This window comes from Desmodus rotundus, chromosome 8 (assembly GCF_022682495.2).
Source record: "Desmodus rotundus isolate HL8 chromosome 8, HLdesRot8A.1, whole genome shotgun sequence".
Taxonomy (NCBI): Eukaryota; Metazoa; Chordata; class Mammalia; order Chiroptera; family Phyllostomidae; genus Desmodus; species Desmodus rotundus.
The window spans coordinates 109246841-109261039 of NC_071394.1; the positions used below are offsets into that span (position 1 = coordinate 109246841).

Consider the following 14199-nt stretch of genomic DNA (forward strand, 5'->3'; position numbering starts at 1 on the left):
AGTGTACGTGCTTTTTGTTTTCATTGTCAGAAATACATTAAAATGGGCTTAGGGGCAGTGTTCAGAAAATGGAAATTGGGATTCAGAGATATTAAAGGCAGGGTGACCACTGTGTACACATGGTAACATGGCTTGTCCCGGGGGCGCTTCACTTTGACCATTTAGAGAGGTTGCCTGCGGCTGACACGGGTGTGGAAGGCCGCTCTCTGTCCATCTCTTTTTAGCCATGACACTGAACAGTTCAACGGCACTGAGAAATGTCAGGGGAACTCCTGACTTAAATCTCCTCTGTGAGGTGCTACTGAGGACACCAGTATGTGCCCCCAAAGCCAAGAACTATGTTTAGCTTTAGTTTCTGCAAAGATAAATCGGCTTTTGCTTTTGGATATAAGATTTAGCCGGCGCGTGAAATTAACTGTGTCTTTGGGGAATTTTTACATAGGGGAGCTAGGATTTTATGAGTATTAGGGCTTACAGTTTATTATTTTATTTTTATTTATTTATTTTTAGAGGGAGGGGGAGGAAGGGAGAAAGAAGGGGAAAGAAACATCCATGTGCAAGAGAAATAGTCATCGGTTGCCTCTCACATGCTCACAACCAGGGACCTGGCCCACAACCCAGGCCTGTGGCCCAACCGGGAATCAAACCAGCGGCCTTTCAGTTTGAGACAATGCGCAACCCACTGAGCCCCACAGGTCAGGGCAGGGTTTACAGTTTAAATCTGCAATTACTGTGAACATGCGCAGGTCAGCCTAAAGAAACACGTGCCCCTGTGCTCTGCAGGGGGACAGATAAGATGGACAGAAGTGGGCAAATAGGGTTTTACAAATAGTTGGGCAACAGAAGTTCAAATTCTCATGTATGCATCACATCAGTGGCCTAAAAGGAGTCAGAGGAGGGCTTAGGAGGAATCAAGGGTAAGGAATCAACACCCCACAGGAAAGACGTCACCGACCTGGAGCCTCACAGTGGTACCGTAATGTGCACTCTTTTGCACAAAGTTTTGAGGGAAAAATAAGGATGCACATTATACAAGGGTAGTACTAAGGGTGCGCATTATACGTGGGCAGCAGTGAAACCATGAGTGTGCGTTATACACTACAAAGTACGGTAAATGATAGTTGGAACTATGCTGTTGGTCACCAGCTCAAGAGCCATTACCTCCTTCTTCTACATTATCCAAAAAATACTTCTGTTTAGGGATTGAGCAGCAGACAGTTCTGGGAGGCTGGGCTCCACTCAAGGGCCAGGATACAAATCTTGATTAGTCTATGTCCAAAACTGTAATTCTGTTGCTCTTGTCAGGGACTGGTCTAAGATGGGGCATGTGACACAATTCTGGCCAATGAGAAGTCTGTCACAAGAACCTCTAGGAAAGTTGTCCTCCCTTTGAAAAGAAGAAGAAACCCAAGGAGCCTTCTGTTTCTGGCATTTGGATGTCTCAGAAAAGAATGTGAAGCTTAGAGCTGTTGTAGCCACTTTGTGACCACGAAGGGGCCAGTTTGATGCAAAGGCAAGATGCGTAGGACAGGCCTCGTTCGTGTTAGGAAGCCCTGAAAAAATCCTGAGTCCTGCATTATGTCTTGTTGCCAAACCAATCACTGCTGGTACTGCCTACCCGTCAGCTTATTATTATGTGAGAAAATAAATCTTCCTTAGTCACAGAATCATTCAGAGATGAGATTAGAGTCACACTTCCCAAGTTCAAATTTTAACTTTATCATTTACCAGTTGTGTGAATTTGGACTTTTCTATCCAAATTAATATTCCTGATTTTTGAAATGGAGGTACTGATGGCACCTACCCCGAGGTGTTGTTTTTAGAATTGAATTAGTATGTGGAAAATGTTCAGACAATAGCTAACATACACTAACCACGCAAACATTTAACCATTTTTTATCATTTGGGTCATTTTGTGCTGAGTCTTTTACAGTTTTTGATTTTGAAAGTAGTCTATGCCAAACAGCAGCTTTAACTGTTTTCCTGTCAAAAAGTTAGCCAGTCAATAACAAGAGGACAAATAATTCCTTATAAAATGGACAGAGGACTTTAACAGACTTCTCCAAAGAAGATACACAATAATAGCCCATGAACACATGAAAAGAAGCTCAGCGTCATTAGTCATTAAGGAAATGTACATTAAAACCTCAGTGAGATACCACTCTCACCCACTAAGATGACGATAATTAGAAGTGAAAAGTTGCAAGCGTTGGTGAAGATGTGAAGAAATTGGAACTCATACATTGCTGGCAGGAACACAAAATGGTTCAGGTGCTATAGAAAACAGTAGCAGTCCCTCAAAAAGTTAAACAGAGAACTACCAAATGACCACGCAGTTTTACTCCTAGGGACATATACCCCTCAGAAATGAACACGGCGACTCGAATAACAACATGTACACATATGTTCACGGAAGCACTACTCGTGATAATCAAAAGGGGAAAGTAGACCAACTGTCCACCAACAACGGGTGGGAAAATAATTGGTGGCATATACATACAGTGGAAGAACATACAAAATTAGAAAATATAATGAGGATAATATTCCTCATATTTTGTTGGTATTCACAGAAGCAACAAAAAAAATCATATAGTACTTAGGACCAAATACAGCAGAAATACACAGCTTGACCTAAAGACAGACAGAAGACGAGTAGTGCCGGGAAGCACTGTGCGTCTGAGTGAGAAGGCTCGGGGCGGTCGGGATGCTAATTTAAAAGAACTTAAATGTTTTTTACTTGGCAAATTGATTTTTAAATTTTACTGGAAGAACATATTTGCGAGAGTAACTAAGATAATTTAAAAAAATTTCTAGATACTAAAACATAATGTCGAAATATTATAATTTCAGAAGTTTGTTAACAATGAAGAAATGAAAAAATTATTGGACCAGAAATCAATATTTCCCATATACTAAGATTGGCAATTACAATAGGTGGGAAAAAGATAAAGCAACTAAATAGCCTGGGAACAATTGACTGAAAACCAATATACCAAAACAAATTCCAAAGTGGATTAAATATTTAAATGAAAAGATGAAACCACAATACAACTACATAAAATATAAATAAATATTTGTGTCATCTTAGTGTGGGGAAAGCCTGGCTAAGCATGACTCTGAGGGTAGAAACTACAAAGAAAAAGACTCCTGGACACATTTGACTATATAACATTAAAGAAAAAAAAATGTCAGCCCTGGCTGGTGTGGCTCAGTGGATTGAGCAATGGCCTGTGAACCAAAGGGTCGCTGTTTCGATTCCCAGTCAGGGCACACGCCTAGGTTGCAGGTCAGGTCCCCAGTAGGGGGTGTGTGAGAGGCAACCACACATTGATGTTTCTCTCCCTCCCTTCCCCTCTGTCTATAAATAAATAAATAAATCTTAAAAAAATGAATGTCTGTATATAAGAAATTAAAAGGTAAATAAAAATTGAAGATATTATTTGCAATATATATAACAAAGAATTAACCCTGTAAAATAGGCAAACAGCCCTTATAAATCAATAAAACAGTAATAGCTCAGTAGAAAAATATAGTAAGCATATGAATGGAAAATTATTACAACAAACATGAAAACAGCTTTCAAATAACTTTATTAGTAATTTAAAAATACAAGTGATAACAAATGAATTTTACTACACTGGAAACATTTTAAAAGTAATAACACTCAGCAGGAACGCAGGGAAAGGCGCACGTGTGCTATAATTTGGTGGCAGCTTTCTGGAAGGCGTTTGGAATCATGTATCAACCATCTCTGGGCTCTACCCGTGCACTGACCCATAAACTCCACGTTTGGGCATTTATTTACCTTAAGAAAACAACAAAGGATACTATGTGGGCAAAGACCTGGTAGTGGTAGCTGTTCATGGTGTTTAACTAATATAAAATATTTTAAAAAATATATCAGATAGCCATAAAATTATGTAGCCATTGAAATAGTGTTATAGAAATATGTTTACTGACAGGGAGTTTGAGAAATATTCAATGAAAAAAGCCTGGTTTTCAAATGATGTGCACAATGACACCACTTTGGAAAAATCATACTATCCTCATCTCTGCACAGTGAGATAGGCACCGTGATTTTCTCTGGGCGCTGGAGATCACGGGTACTCTCCTCCCCTCTTCCGTTGGCCCATATGTATTTTATGGTTTTTCTTTAATAAATTCATAATGCTTTTGAAATAAAGAAGTCCTTTTTACATTTGAAAACACTTTCCTGAATAAAATGAACAAAAAATAAATACTTACGTGTACTTCATTTGAACGTGTTGACCAATGAGTATGTCATAAAACTAAAGAAGAGTAGTAATCTATCAGTAAAAACCACCACCACCACCACCACCCAAAGATGCTTCCAGAACAGGAGAAAGGCAGAGAGGGAGAAATGTCAACCATTTCTTGGCTGCCTTATGTTAAGCACATGTCTTAGCTGCAAACGGTAAGCACCTACCTCACACTAGCTGACCAGAGAGTTTATTCAAGGATACTGAAACATTTCAAATAGTCAGAAGAAAGATGGTCTCAACGAGTCATGTATCCAACAAACATTTCTTGAGTCTTTACCACGGACCAGGCCCAGTGCACGCACAGCGCTCAGGCTCCGAAGACACAGGCACGGTCCTGCCTTCTTGTGTAGGAGAGGCTCTGCTGCAGTAACAGCTTAAGCCCAGATCTCAACGGCTTAACACAACAAAAGAAGTTCCTCTCGTTACATGTCCAGTGCGGGTTGGTAAAGGGGCCTTTGCTTCCCACGGTCTCTCTGCCATCCTGGAGGGACACCATTTAGGGCACACGGCCTCCAGGATTTCAAAGTAGGGAAGAGGAAATAGAGGACGCACGCTGGTGCCTCACACGGTGGCCCTATCTCTTCCACTCATATTCCCACTTGCCAGAGCTCCTCCACACAGCTCAGCTGGTTTGCAGAGGCGCTCTGGGCGATGTGTGTGGCTGTGAGGGAAGCACGACTCGGTCCTCTTACAGACACCTAACCTAATGATAGGGGTTGGGGAAAGAATGAATAAAGGGTTGAAACTGAAGGACTTTCTATCCCAATGTTTATCAAAAAATTCCCATAGCCTAAATACTCCATTCCACCGTTACAATATTTGGTCGTATAGGCAAGGCTTAGCTTTCTCATCTGATGATAGTGCATATTTAAAAGGAGCAAGTTGTTTACTGATATTTAAGCTACATATCAGAATTATACCTGCTCTCATTCTCTCTTTAATAATGAAACTTGAAATAGTAAATAGCAAGGGCTAACTTTGGAGGGATGGGTTCCAGATTCCTTGCTAGTATGACATACAAAAGAACAGGTCTATTTTAATTTAAGAATAAATTCACCGTAATTATATGTTGATGGGTAAAACTGATCTGCTCGCTCTGGATGAAGCTCCTCACACTTTCTTATGTTTTGCAAAAACAGTAGCAGGTACGGGGTGGGGAGTGGGGAGGCCTGGGCTCCCTTTCAGCCTTCTGAGCAGAAGCAGGTACAATGGAGCTGTCAGCACAGCTTTCCCTGCTGTGCTCAGCCAATTTGCCTGAACTCGAAACAGAAGTGTTAACCTCATGGAGTGCAAGTCCATCCATCCTCTGCCTTTTTCCTCTCTGGGGCTTTCAGCAGCAGTTGTTGGGGGGAAAAAAAGGTGCTTTTTTATTCCTAATTGTACAGAGCAGCTGATCAGTGTCTGCACGATTTCCTGAACAAAGAATGTATTTCAGACCTTCTTATTGCTTGCTTACTTCATTTAAAATTTAACAGATGTCAATTGTGACACATAAACACTTTCTCCCTAGGTGATGGATTAAGGCAAATTTAATTTTATGCCTGGCACGAAAGCCACTTTAAATCGTGTGTTGAAAGACCATTTTTAAAAAAGAAAGAGAGAAAGGGAGAAAAAGCCATTCTGACTTAAAATCCTGTAATCAGAGAAGAAACCAATTTCCACAAAGGCATTGTCGTGGTAACCTTTGTTGGGTTATGGTGCCACCTAATGGTCATGTGGCAGATTACACAAGGCCTGTGTGCTCAAGCTGCACAGCCATAGGGGTGCACACAAAGGCGGTTTGTGGCTGCGGATGCAATTCCTGTGGATTTCTGTGCGGGGTGAGATACTGTCTTCAAGTTTTCTGTCTACTGATAATTAGTTATGAAACCTTAGAAAAGCCTCTCAACCTTTATGAGCTCCGGGATCCTCGTGTAAATGGAAGTTCTCAAAGCCTTCTTTGTGTAATTGCTGGGATGACTGAGAGAGGGTGTGTTTGATGTTGAACAAGGTCTTCGGACTCCTGTGCCTGCCAGTCATGAGATAATAATATCATGAGGCCGTACATATTTTGCTTTCCTCCTTTGGGAAAAATGTGGGTCCAGAGGTGTATCTCTCAACAATAAGGAAGGCAACAGTGAGAGCACACACACACACACACACACACACACACACACGACTCAGAGGGTGGTCACTGTTGGCCCAGCCCATAACAGCCAGTTTCCTGTTTGCCGAAAGAAACCATCTACCCACGTGGGATCTCCTGCTTTGTTAATCGGCCCGTTTTTCTTAAGCAGGACAGGGGCTAAGTCGTACATGGGGCCTGGATTCGGCCCCCAAGGTCTGTAGCTTGTGATCTCTGCTGTACATTTCTTTAGAAGTTTAAGAAGACAGGATGGGAACAGCCAGCCCACTGTCTTTGGGGTGCCTGGTCTGGGGGAGGGGCCCGTGTGAGTCTCGTGACAGGAAAGGGAGCGGGGTCTGAAATCACCATTGGACTGGCCCTGAGGTGAGAGGCACAGCCCGCCCAGTAGAGGCTTCCCTCCGTAAGCCTCTCCCCTTTCCGTCCTACCTCCTGCTTCCTTATTCCTTGGGACGACTCTCCCTAAAGCCACTAGGCTTTCTTGCTGAGATAGCCCCGGGAGTCACTGGTGACCACAAGGGAAAACGCTGGTCGCTGGACTGGGCGTCAGATCCTACAGACACTGTCACTTTTGTTGTGACCTGGGCCGGCACTGCCACCCCCAGCCTTTGTTTCGCTGTTTGTTAAGTGGGGAGGCAAACACCTCCCCTGGCTTCTTCAGGATGGTGCTGGGTCATATGAGACCACGTGTGAGGCAATGATTTGTGAACTTAAGAGTTCTGAGCACGACTTGGTTATTTTAAAACTACGCTGTCTGCATTGGACAATTCTTAAATGCTGGAGGGACAGCATTAAGAATGAGTCATCCATTCAATTAATTAATCATTCATTCTACAAATATTTATTATCTATTAGGTGCTTGACACTTCTGAGCAATGACTAAGACAAAACATGGATCTTCCAGTCACGGAATACAAATTCTAGAGGAGGCAAAGAATAAGAAAAGAGAGGAAGGAAAGAATGAAGGAAGGAGGGGGAGAGGGAAGAAAGGAATGGGTGAAGGAGAAGGAGGGAGAGAGGGAGGGTAAAAAAGAGAGGAGGAGGAAAGAAAGAAGCTTGAAACTGGCGAAGAGGAGAGTCTTCACACCACTCCAAATCAGGGCCCTTCCGGTGGGGTCATTGTTAAATACTTACTGTCCGCCACTGGAATCAGGGGTTAGGTGTCAGGAGCAAGGACCTGCTGATGGATTCTGAGCACAGTAGAAACACAATGTGCTCTTTTAACTAGTTTTCAAGTCACACTTCCGCCGCATGGAGAATAGGCTGTAAGGGGGCACAGTGGCAGCAGGAGCACCAGCCGAGGAGGCCTCGGCAGTAATCCAGGCTCAGGATGGAAGGGCCTCAGATCAGGCCGGGTACAGCCGCAGGATGTGGATGGCCTGGGGTGGGCACTGGAGCAGGGCTGGCAGCACTTGCCAATGGATTGGCTGTGGGGGGAAAGGGGAAGACAGACTCCCCATCCACGAGGAGCTCAGCTCACGGCTTAGTGGGAGACACGACACAGGCAGTCAGCTGTAACCTCCACAAATAAGTATGTCGTTACACTGGCTCTTTATGACACAGAACACAAAAGCCTGAGGGGGACCTAACCTAGTCTGGAAGTGACAGTTAACTTTATTAAGGTGACACATGGTACAATTACAAGGCCATGTACAGTATTTACAGTATTTCCTCCACCACTCTGATCTGGATAGGCGAATGCCCGAGTCCCAACACAGGCCAGCAGTTCCTAATGGCCTGAGGCAGGGAGGAAGCGGCAATGTGAGAGTGTTCACCAGCTGCCCCCCTGCCCTCCACAGGCGTTTTGCCTGTTCAGCCTGGGTCCCTTGGGAGCTGCTGGAGTACCGAGGGGAAGGGGAAAAATGTAATGAAAAAGGAAAATCTGAGAGAGTAAGTCAGGACAGTGGTAAGAGGGTGCCAAAGGAGATGACATTGCTAGTATGAGTGAACTATTTGGTAGAAAATTTGGGAAAGATAAAGATCAGGAGGACAGCCGACAAAGGAGACGGGTGAGGAGTTCCTTCAGGGCCGATGATGTATTTGTTCTTTCAACTCTCCCACTATTGAGTGCTTTGCCACGTGACTCTTAGACATTCCTAATAAAAGGGCAGAATAGATTTCAACACCCCTGACTTTGGGGATTGGCCATGTGACTTAATTTGGCCAAAAGACTGAGATGAATAACGTGAGCCAGTTCTGAGACTTAGGCTGGAAGTGCTTCCCATCTTTGCCACTGTCTAGCCCACGGGTCCCAGAAAGAGATGAGTGACACATGGGGCAGGGCCAGCCCAACTCAGTCTTTCCTAGGTCAGCCAAGACGCAGGCGGCCCAGAGACATGCGAGCGGAAATAAACTGCTGTTTTACCGCACTCAGTCTGGGGGAGGATTGTTACTCAGCAACAGCTGAACGACAGGTGGCTTTTGCTGCGTGTCTTACAACGTAACTTCTCCAGTAGCCTTCTTCACAAGACTTAAGTAGAGACCAGGACTCCTTCTCTATGTTCTCCAGATGATGAGTTACTATTTCTTTTGATGGTCTCGCCACATACAGGCTGGGCATGTGGGGGCCCTTGTACGATCTGATGCAGGAATGTTTTATGAGAACAGGCACCTAAAGTCACACCTTATCATTACCCATCTAAAGCTCCTCTGGAGTTTTCAGGAAAACTGACAGTAACTACAAGTCTTTTATGCAATCCTGTGTATTACTGACATCTGGGACATTCTACTTAATCTCATATAACCTATTTTTCTTACTCCAATAGCATTTTTGAAGGAAATGATGAGCTATTTCTCACCTGTGTATTAATGCACGTTCTAAATCACATTCTCAAATAATTTCTAACATCAAAGGATTCGGGTTCCATTGCTCTCATTCAGTGTTTTTCAAAGTAACGTTTATGACCAACTAACAAAATTGTAAAATTCACTTGGGGAACTAGCTAAAAATAAAAATAGTTTCCTCTCTCTCTTCCCTTCCCTTAACAAACAAATCTGCTAAAACGGTCACCTGGGACAGAGCAAGGCAGGCTCTGCAGCAGCAGCTGAGAGTGAGAGAAGGGCGAGGCAAGGTGGCATGTGGCCCAGGGCAGGTATCAGGGCCGAAGCAGGGCAAGGGGAGTGTCCACCCAGGAGGGCTGCCAGGCACGGTGTCGGAGTCTGAGCAGGGTGAGCAGGGTGTCCATGCGTGGGGGTGGCCTGCTGCCAGGTGACAGACCCCGCGCCACGCAAAGAGGGTGTCATTGCAGAGAAGCAGCATAACACGGGATTTTAAAGTCCACCTGGGTATTGGAATGATGGCAATGTCTTGAAACTAGATAGGTGGTGTTTGCAAAACACCGTGAATGTACTAAATGCCACAGAACTATTCACTTCTGATGGTTAATTATGTGAATTTCACCTCAACAAATTTTTTAAAGATTCTACAAAGGAAGAATATATGCATTTTTTGGACACATATTTCAAACATAACACCCGATCTGTTCTATTGTAAACTACTACATTCTAAGAAGAGTGGCGTGAGGTAGGATTGAGGCTTAAGTGACAATCACAGAGGACTGGAAGTGGCCAGACTCCTGACTTTGCAGCTAACTAGTCAGTGACAGTAGGAGAGATATTTCATACTCGAAGCATTTGAGTTCTCGTGAGTAAAATCAGGAATGGTATCTAACCACATCTGGGTGTTGAGGATCGAATGAGGAGAGCTACTTTGTGCAATCTAGCACAAAGCCTGGCACAGAGTGACTTTTAGCTCAGTCTGTTCTAAGTGATGTCTTTTTCTCCATCAAACGCTGAGTTGGCTGTTTTGCATTCTGATCCTAGTTAATAGCTTTTACAGAGCAAAGTAAAAAATACTTCTATCTTTTGTATGTGGAGAGACCACTCTCTATGAGACAGTAGAAAAAAGCAATGGCCCAGCTATGTAAAGTCCTAGCTTCTTATTTTTCCCAATCTCAAGGTGTGTAAATTTAGGGAACTCATACCTGAGCCTAGATGTGCCCAATCCTTCAAAGGCCTTGGTGAAGGTCCAATGAGATCATACATGTGAAATAGCTCTGAAAACCCTAGAGGACCATACAAATATCCAGGAGTATTCTTGTGATGAAAAAACTAGATGACAAATCCTGCCTGACACTTTGAGCATTTTTGGAGGAGGAGGGATGAAAACTGTGTTATAGAATGCTGGTCCACGTACAGTTACTTCCTTCACTTACTGGGCGCTCTATTCAATCAAGGCCCTCCCATAGAGAGAGAGGAGAACCATTCTAGAATATGTACTGAGACCTCAAAATAATGAGCTGCTTGCTGTTGCCAAAGAAAAGTGCACAAAATACTATATTTCTCAGGACACAGCATCCCACCCATTTACTAAACGATGGTCAGTCTGTACATGGAATGTTTGTGAAGTTCTGGTCACTGAAATGTAAGGGCAAAAAAAAGCCTGGGTGGGCTTTTGTGGAAGGTGGATAGGTAGAGTGGTGGATGGGAAGCTAACCATGCTGATATGTTGCCGAATTTAATCTCACAGCTACCCTATAAGGTAGACACTAGAATTATTGTTTTGGAGAGGGGGAAAGTGAGGTTCAGAGAAAAGCTCATCCAAGGTTACTCAGGAAGTAAAGTTCACATTCTTCTAACAACATTCTAGTACCTGGCCTGAGATCGGTTCTAAAGGGATCACAGGCATAAAAGTGTTTCACAACGTTCAAAGCAGCATAGTTTGTAATAATCAACCTGTAAGTAAAATTTAAACATTCAGAATTTCTTTTGTGTGAGTGAGAATTTAAAGAACTCCCCTCCAAGTGGCTTCAAGGCACACAGGCCTCACCCACGCTCTTGGTCCTCTCAGCTCTTCTGCTGAAGAATGTGGCCCTCACAGGGATGGGCTGCGATGGGACCATTCCCTCTCCCAGGAGTTTGTGGCAGCCCCATCGCACCACATCAATGATGGGAGTGGCTCCAGTTTTGTTTTCGGCAGCATTTACCCGTGTCTGCTCACTGACCAAGGTCCACAGCTTATCAAGATTGATCGTGGGGCAGAAGCTCTGGTTCCTCTTTAAGTGATCATCCAACTTTCCCAGAGTAACCTGGGTGATATTTGTTGAAGTTGATCCTGGGATGATGCAAGACACCAGCATTACCTCGGCCTCCTGGGTGCTTCCTATGCTTGCTGACGCGGCTGTGGACAGGGCTCACATGGCCCTGAAGTTTCCAGGTCTTCCTCGGTCTGGATGGCATGTCGGTGGCCAAGACGCAAGAGGAAAGCCTCCATGAAGTCTTACAAGGTATGGTTAAACGTTTAGAATTTAAAAATGAAAAATAAAATTCAGTGGTCCCTCAGCAAGAGAAAGGATGAAGAAACCATGGGATACTCAACTGACACAACAAACAGTAATGAAAATAAAAACAGTAGCCAGGTCAACATGATGAGTCCCATAATGTACAGCCAAAAAATGCAAGTTGCAGTACAAGTCCTTTGAAAGTTCAAAGCCAAGTACTGGAAGCAACCTAAGTGCCCATCAGCAAATGAGTGGATCCATAAACTATGGTACATTTACAGAATGGAATTCTATGCAGCAGAGAGAAAGGAGCTTATACCCTTTGCAACAGCATGGATGGAACTGGAGAGCATTATGCTAAGTGAAATAAGCCAGACGGTGAGGGACGAATACCATATGATCTCACCTTTAACTGGAACATAATCAACAGAAGAAAAAAGCAAACAAAATATAACCTGAGACACTGAAGTTAAGAACAATCTAACAATAGCCAGGGGGGAGTGGGGAGGGGACAGTGAGGAGAGGGGATTACAGGAACTACTATAAAGGACACATGGACAAAATCAAGGGGGAGGGTGGAGGTGGGGGAGGGAGGTGGGTTCGGCTGGGTTGGGGTGGAGGGATGGGGAGAAAAGGCAGACAACTGTATTGAACAACAATAAAAATTTTTTTAAAAGTTCAAAGCCATGTAAAAAATCAAAATTGTATTGGAAGTCTTTGCTAATGCACTTAGACAAGAAAGAAATTAAAGTTATACATAAGAAAGATAGAAATAAAACTGTCTTTGTTCACAGATGACGTGATCATCTATGTAGAAAATACTAAAAAAAAGTCAAATTAAAAAAAACCTCCTGAAACTGCTAAGCAATTATATCAAGTTTGCAGCATACAAGGTAATATACAAAAGTCAACTGATTTCCTATATACCAGTAATAAAAGAGTGGAATCCGAAAGTAAAAACAAAATACCACCTTAGCCCCCTCAAATGGAATACTTAGGTATAAATCTAACAAAATATGTACAAGATCTATTAAAAAACCTACAAAAGTCTGATGAATAAAATCCCAGAACTACATAAATGGAAAAATAACCCATGTTCATGGTTAAGAAGACTCAATATTATTAAGATGTCAGTTCTTCTCAACTTTATCTGTAGACTCAATGCAATCTCTATTAGGATCCCAGCAAGCTATTTTGTGGATTTTGACAAACTGATTCTGAAGTTTATATGCAGATGCAAAAGACCCAGAGTAGCTAATACAGTATCGAAGGAGAAGAACCAAGTTTGAGGACTGATACTATCCGACTTCAAGACGTACTATAAACCTAAAATAGACAGACAATGTAGAATTAGTGAAGGGGGTAGATAGAGTAGTGAAACAGGATAGAGCCCAGAGACACCCACAAAGAACAAAGGCAATGTAAGGGAGCAAAGATAGTCTCTTCAACATATGGTGCTGGAACAAGTGAACTATCACATGCAAGAAAAATTTAGACACAGATGTGATACTTTTCACAAAAACTTATTCAAAATGGATCACAGACCTAAACATAGAGCGCACAACTGTAAATTCCTAGAAGATGACATAGGAGAAAACCTAGATGACCTTGGGTATGGCGATGACTTTTTAGATACAACATTGAAGGAATCATCCATGAAAGAAATAATCAGTTAGCTGGACTTTATTTAAATTAAAAACTTTTGCTCTGCAAAAGAAAATGTCAAGAGTATGAGAAGATAAGCCACAGACTTGGATGAAGTATTTGTAAAAGACACATCTGATAAACAATTGTTATCCAAAATATAAAAAGAACTCTTAAAATTCAACAATAAGAAAACCCCATTATGGGCCCCAAATCATAATATACACTTCTCCAAAGAAGATATACAGATGGCAAATAGGCATATGAAAAGATGCTCCAAATCATATATTATCAGGTAAATGCGAACTAAAACAACAACATTATATACCTATTAGAATGGCCACAACCTGGAACACTGACAACACGAGATGCCAGCAAGGATATGAGGCAGCAGAAACTCTCATTTATTGTTGGTGGGAATGCAAAATGGCACAGGCAGTTTGGTAAACAGTTTGGTAGTTTCTGTCAAGAGTAAACATACTTTTACCACAAAATCAATTGCACTCTGCTATTTACCCAAATGAACTGAACACTTCTGTCCACACAAAAACCTGCACGCAGATGCTTATCACAACTTTATTCATAATTGCCAAAGCATGGAAGCAACCAAGATGCCTCTCAGAAGGTCAATGGATATACTGTGGTTCATCCAGACAGTAGCATATTATCCAGCACTAAGAAGAAATGAGCTATCAAACCATGAAGAGACATGGAGGAAACATCCTATTACTAAGTGAAATAAGCCAATCTGAAAAGTACACATACTGTATAATTCCAACTATATGAAATTCTACGAAAGATGAAACTATGAAGACAGTAAAAAAATCAGTAGTTGCCCGGAGTTAGGGTTGAGGGTGGGGTTGGAGGGATG

The 14199-nt window shown here is 42.6% G+C and overlaps 1 pseudogene; it reads right to left on the reverse strand.

The window, feature by feature from the left end:
• Positions 1–11000: 11000 nt before the first annotated feature.
• On the reverse strand, positions 11001–11643 carry LOC112309988 (large ribosomal subunit protein uL15 pseudogene; annotated as a pseudogene).
• Positions 11644–14199: the final 2556 nt, after the last annotated feature.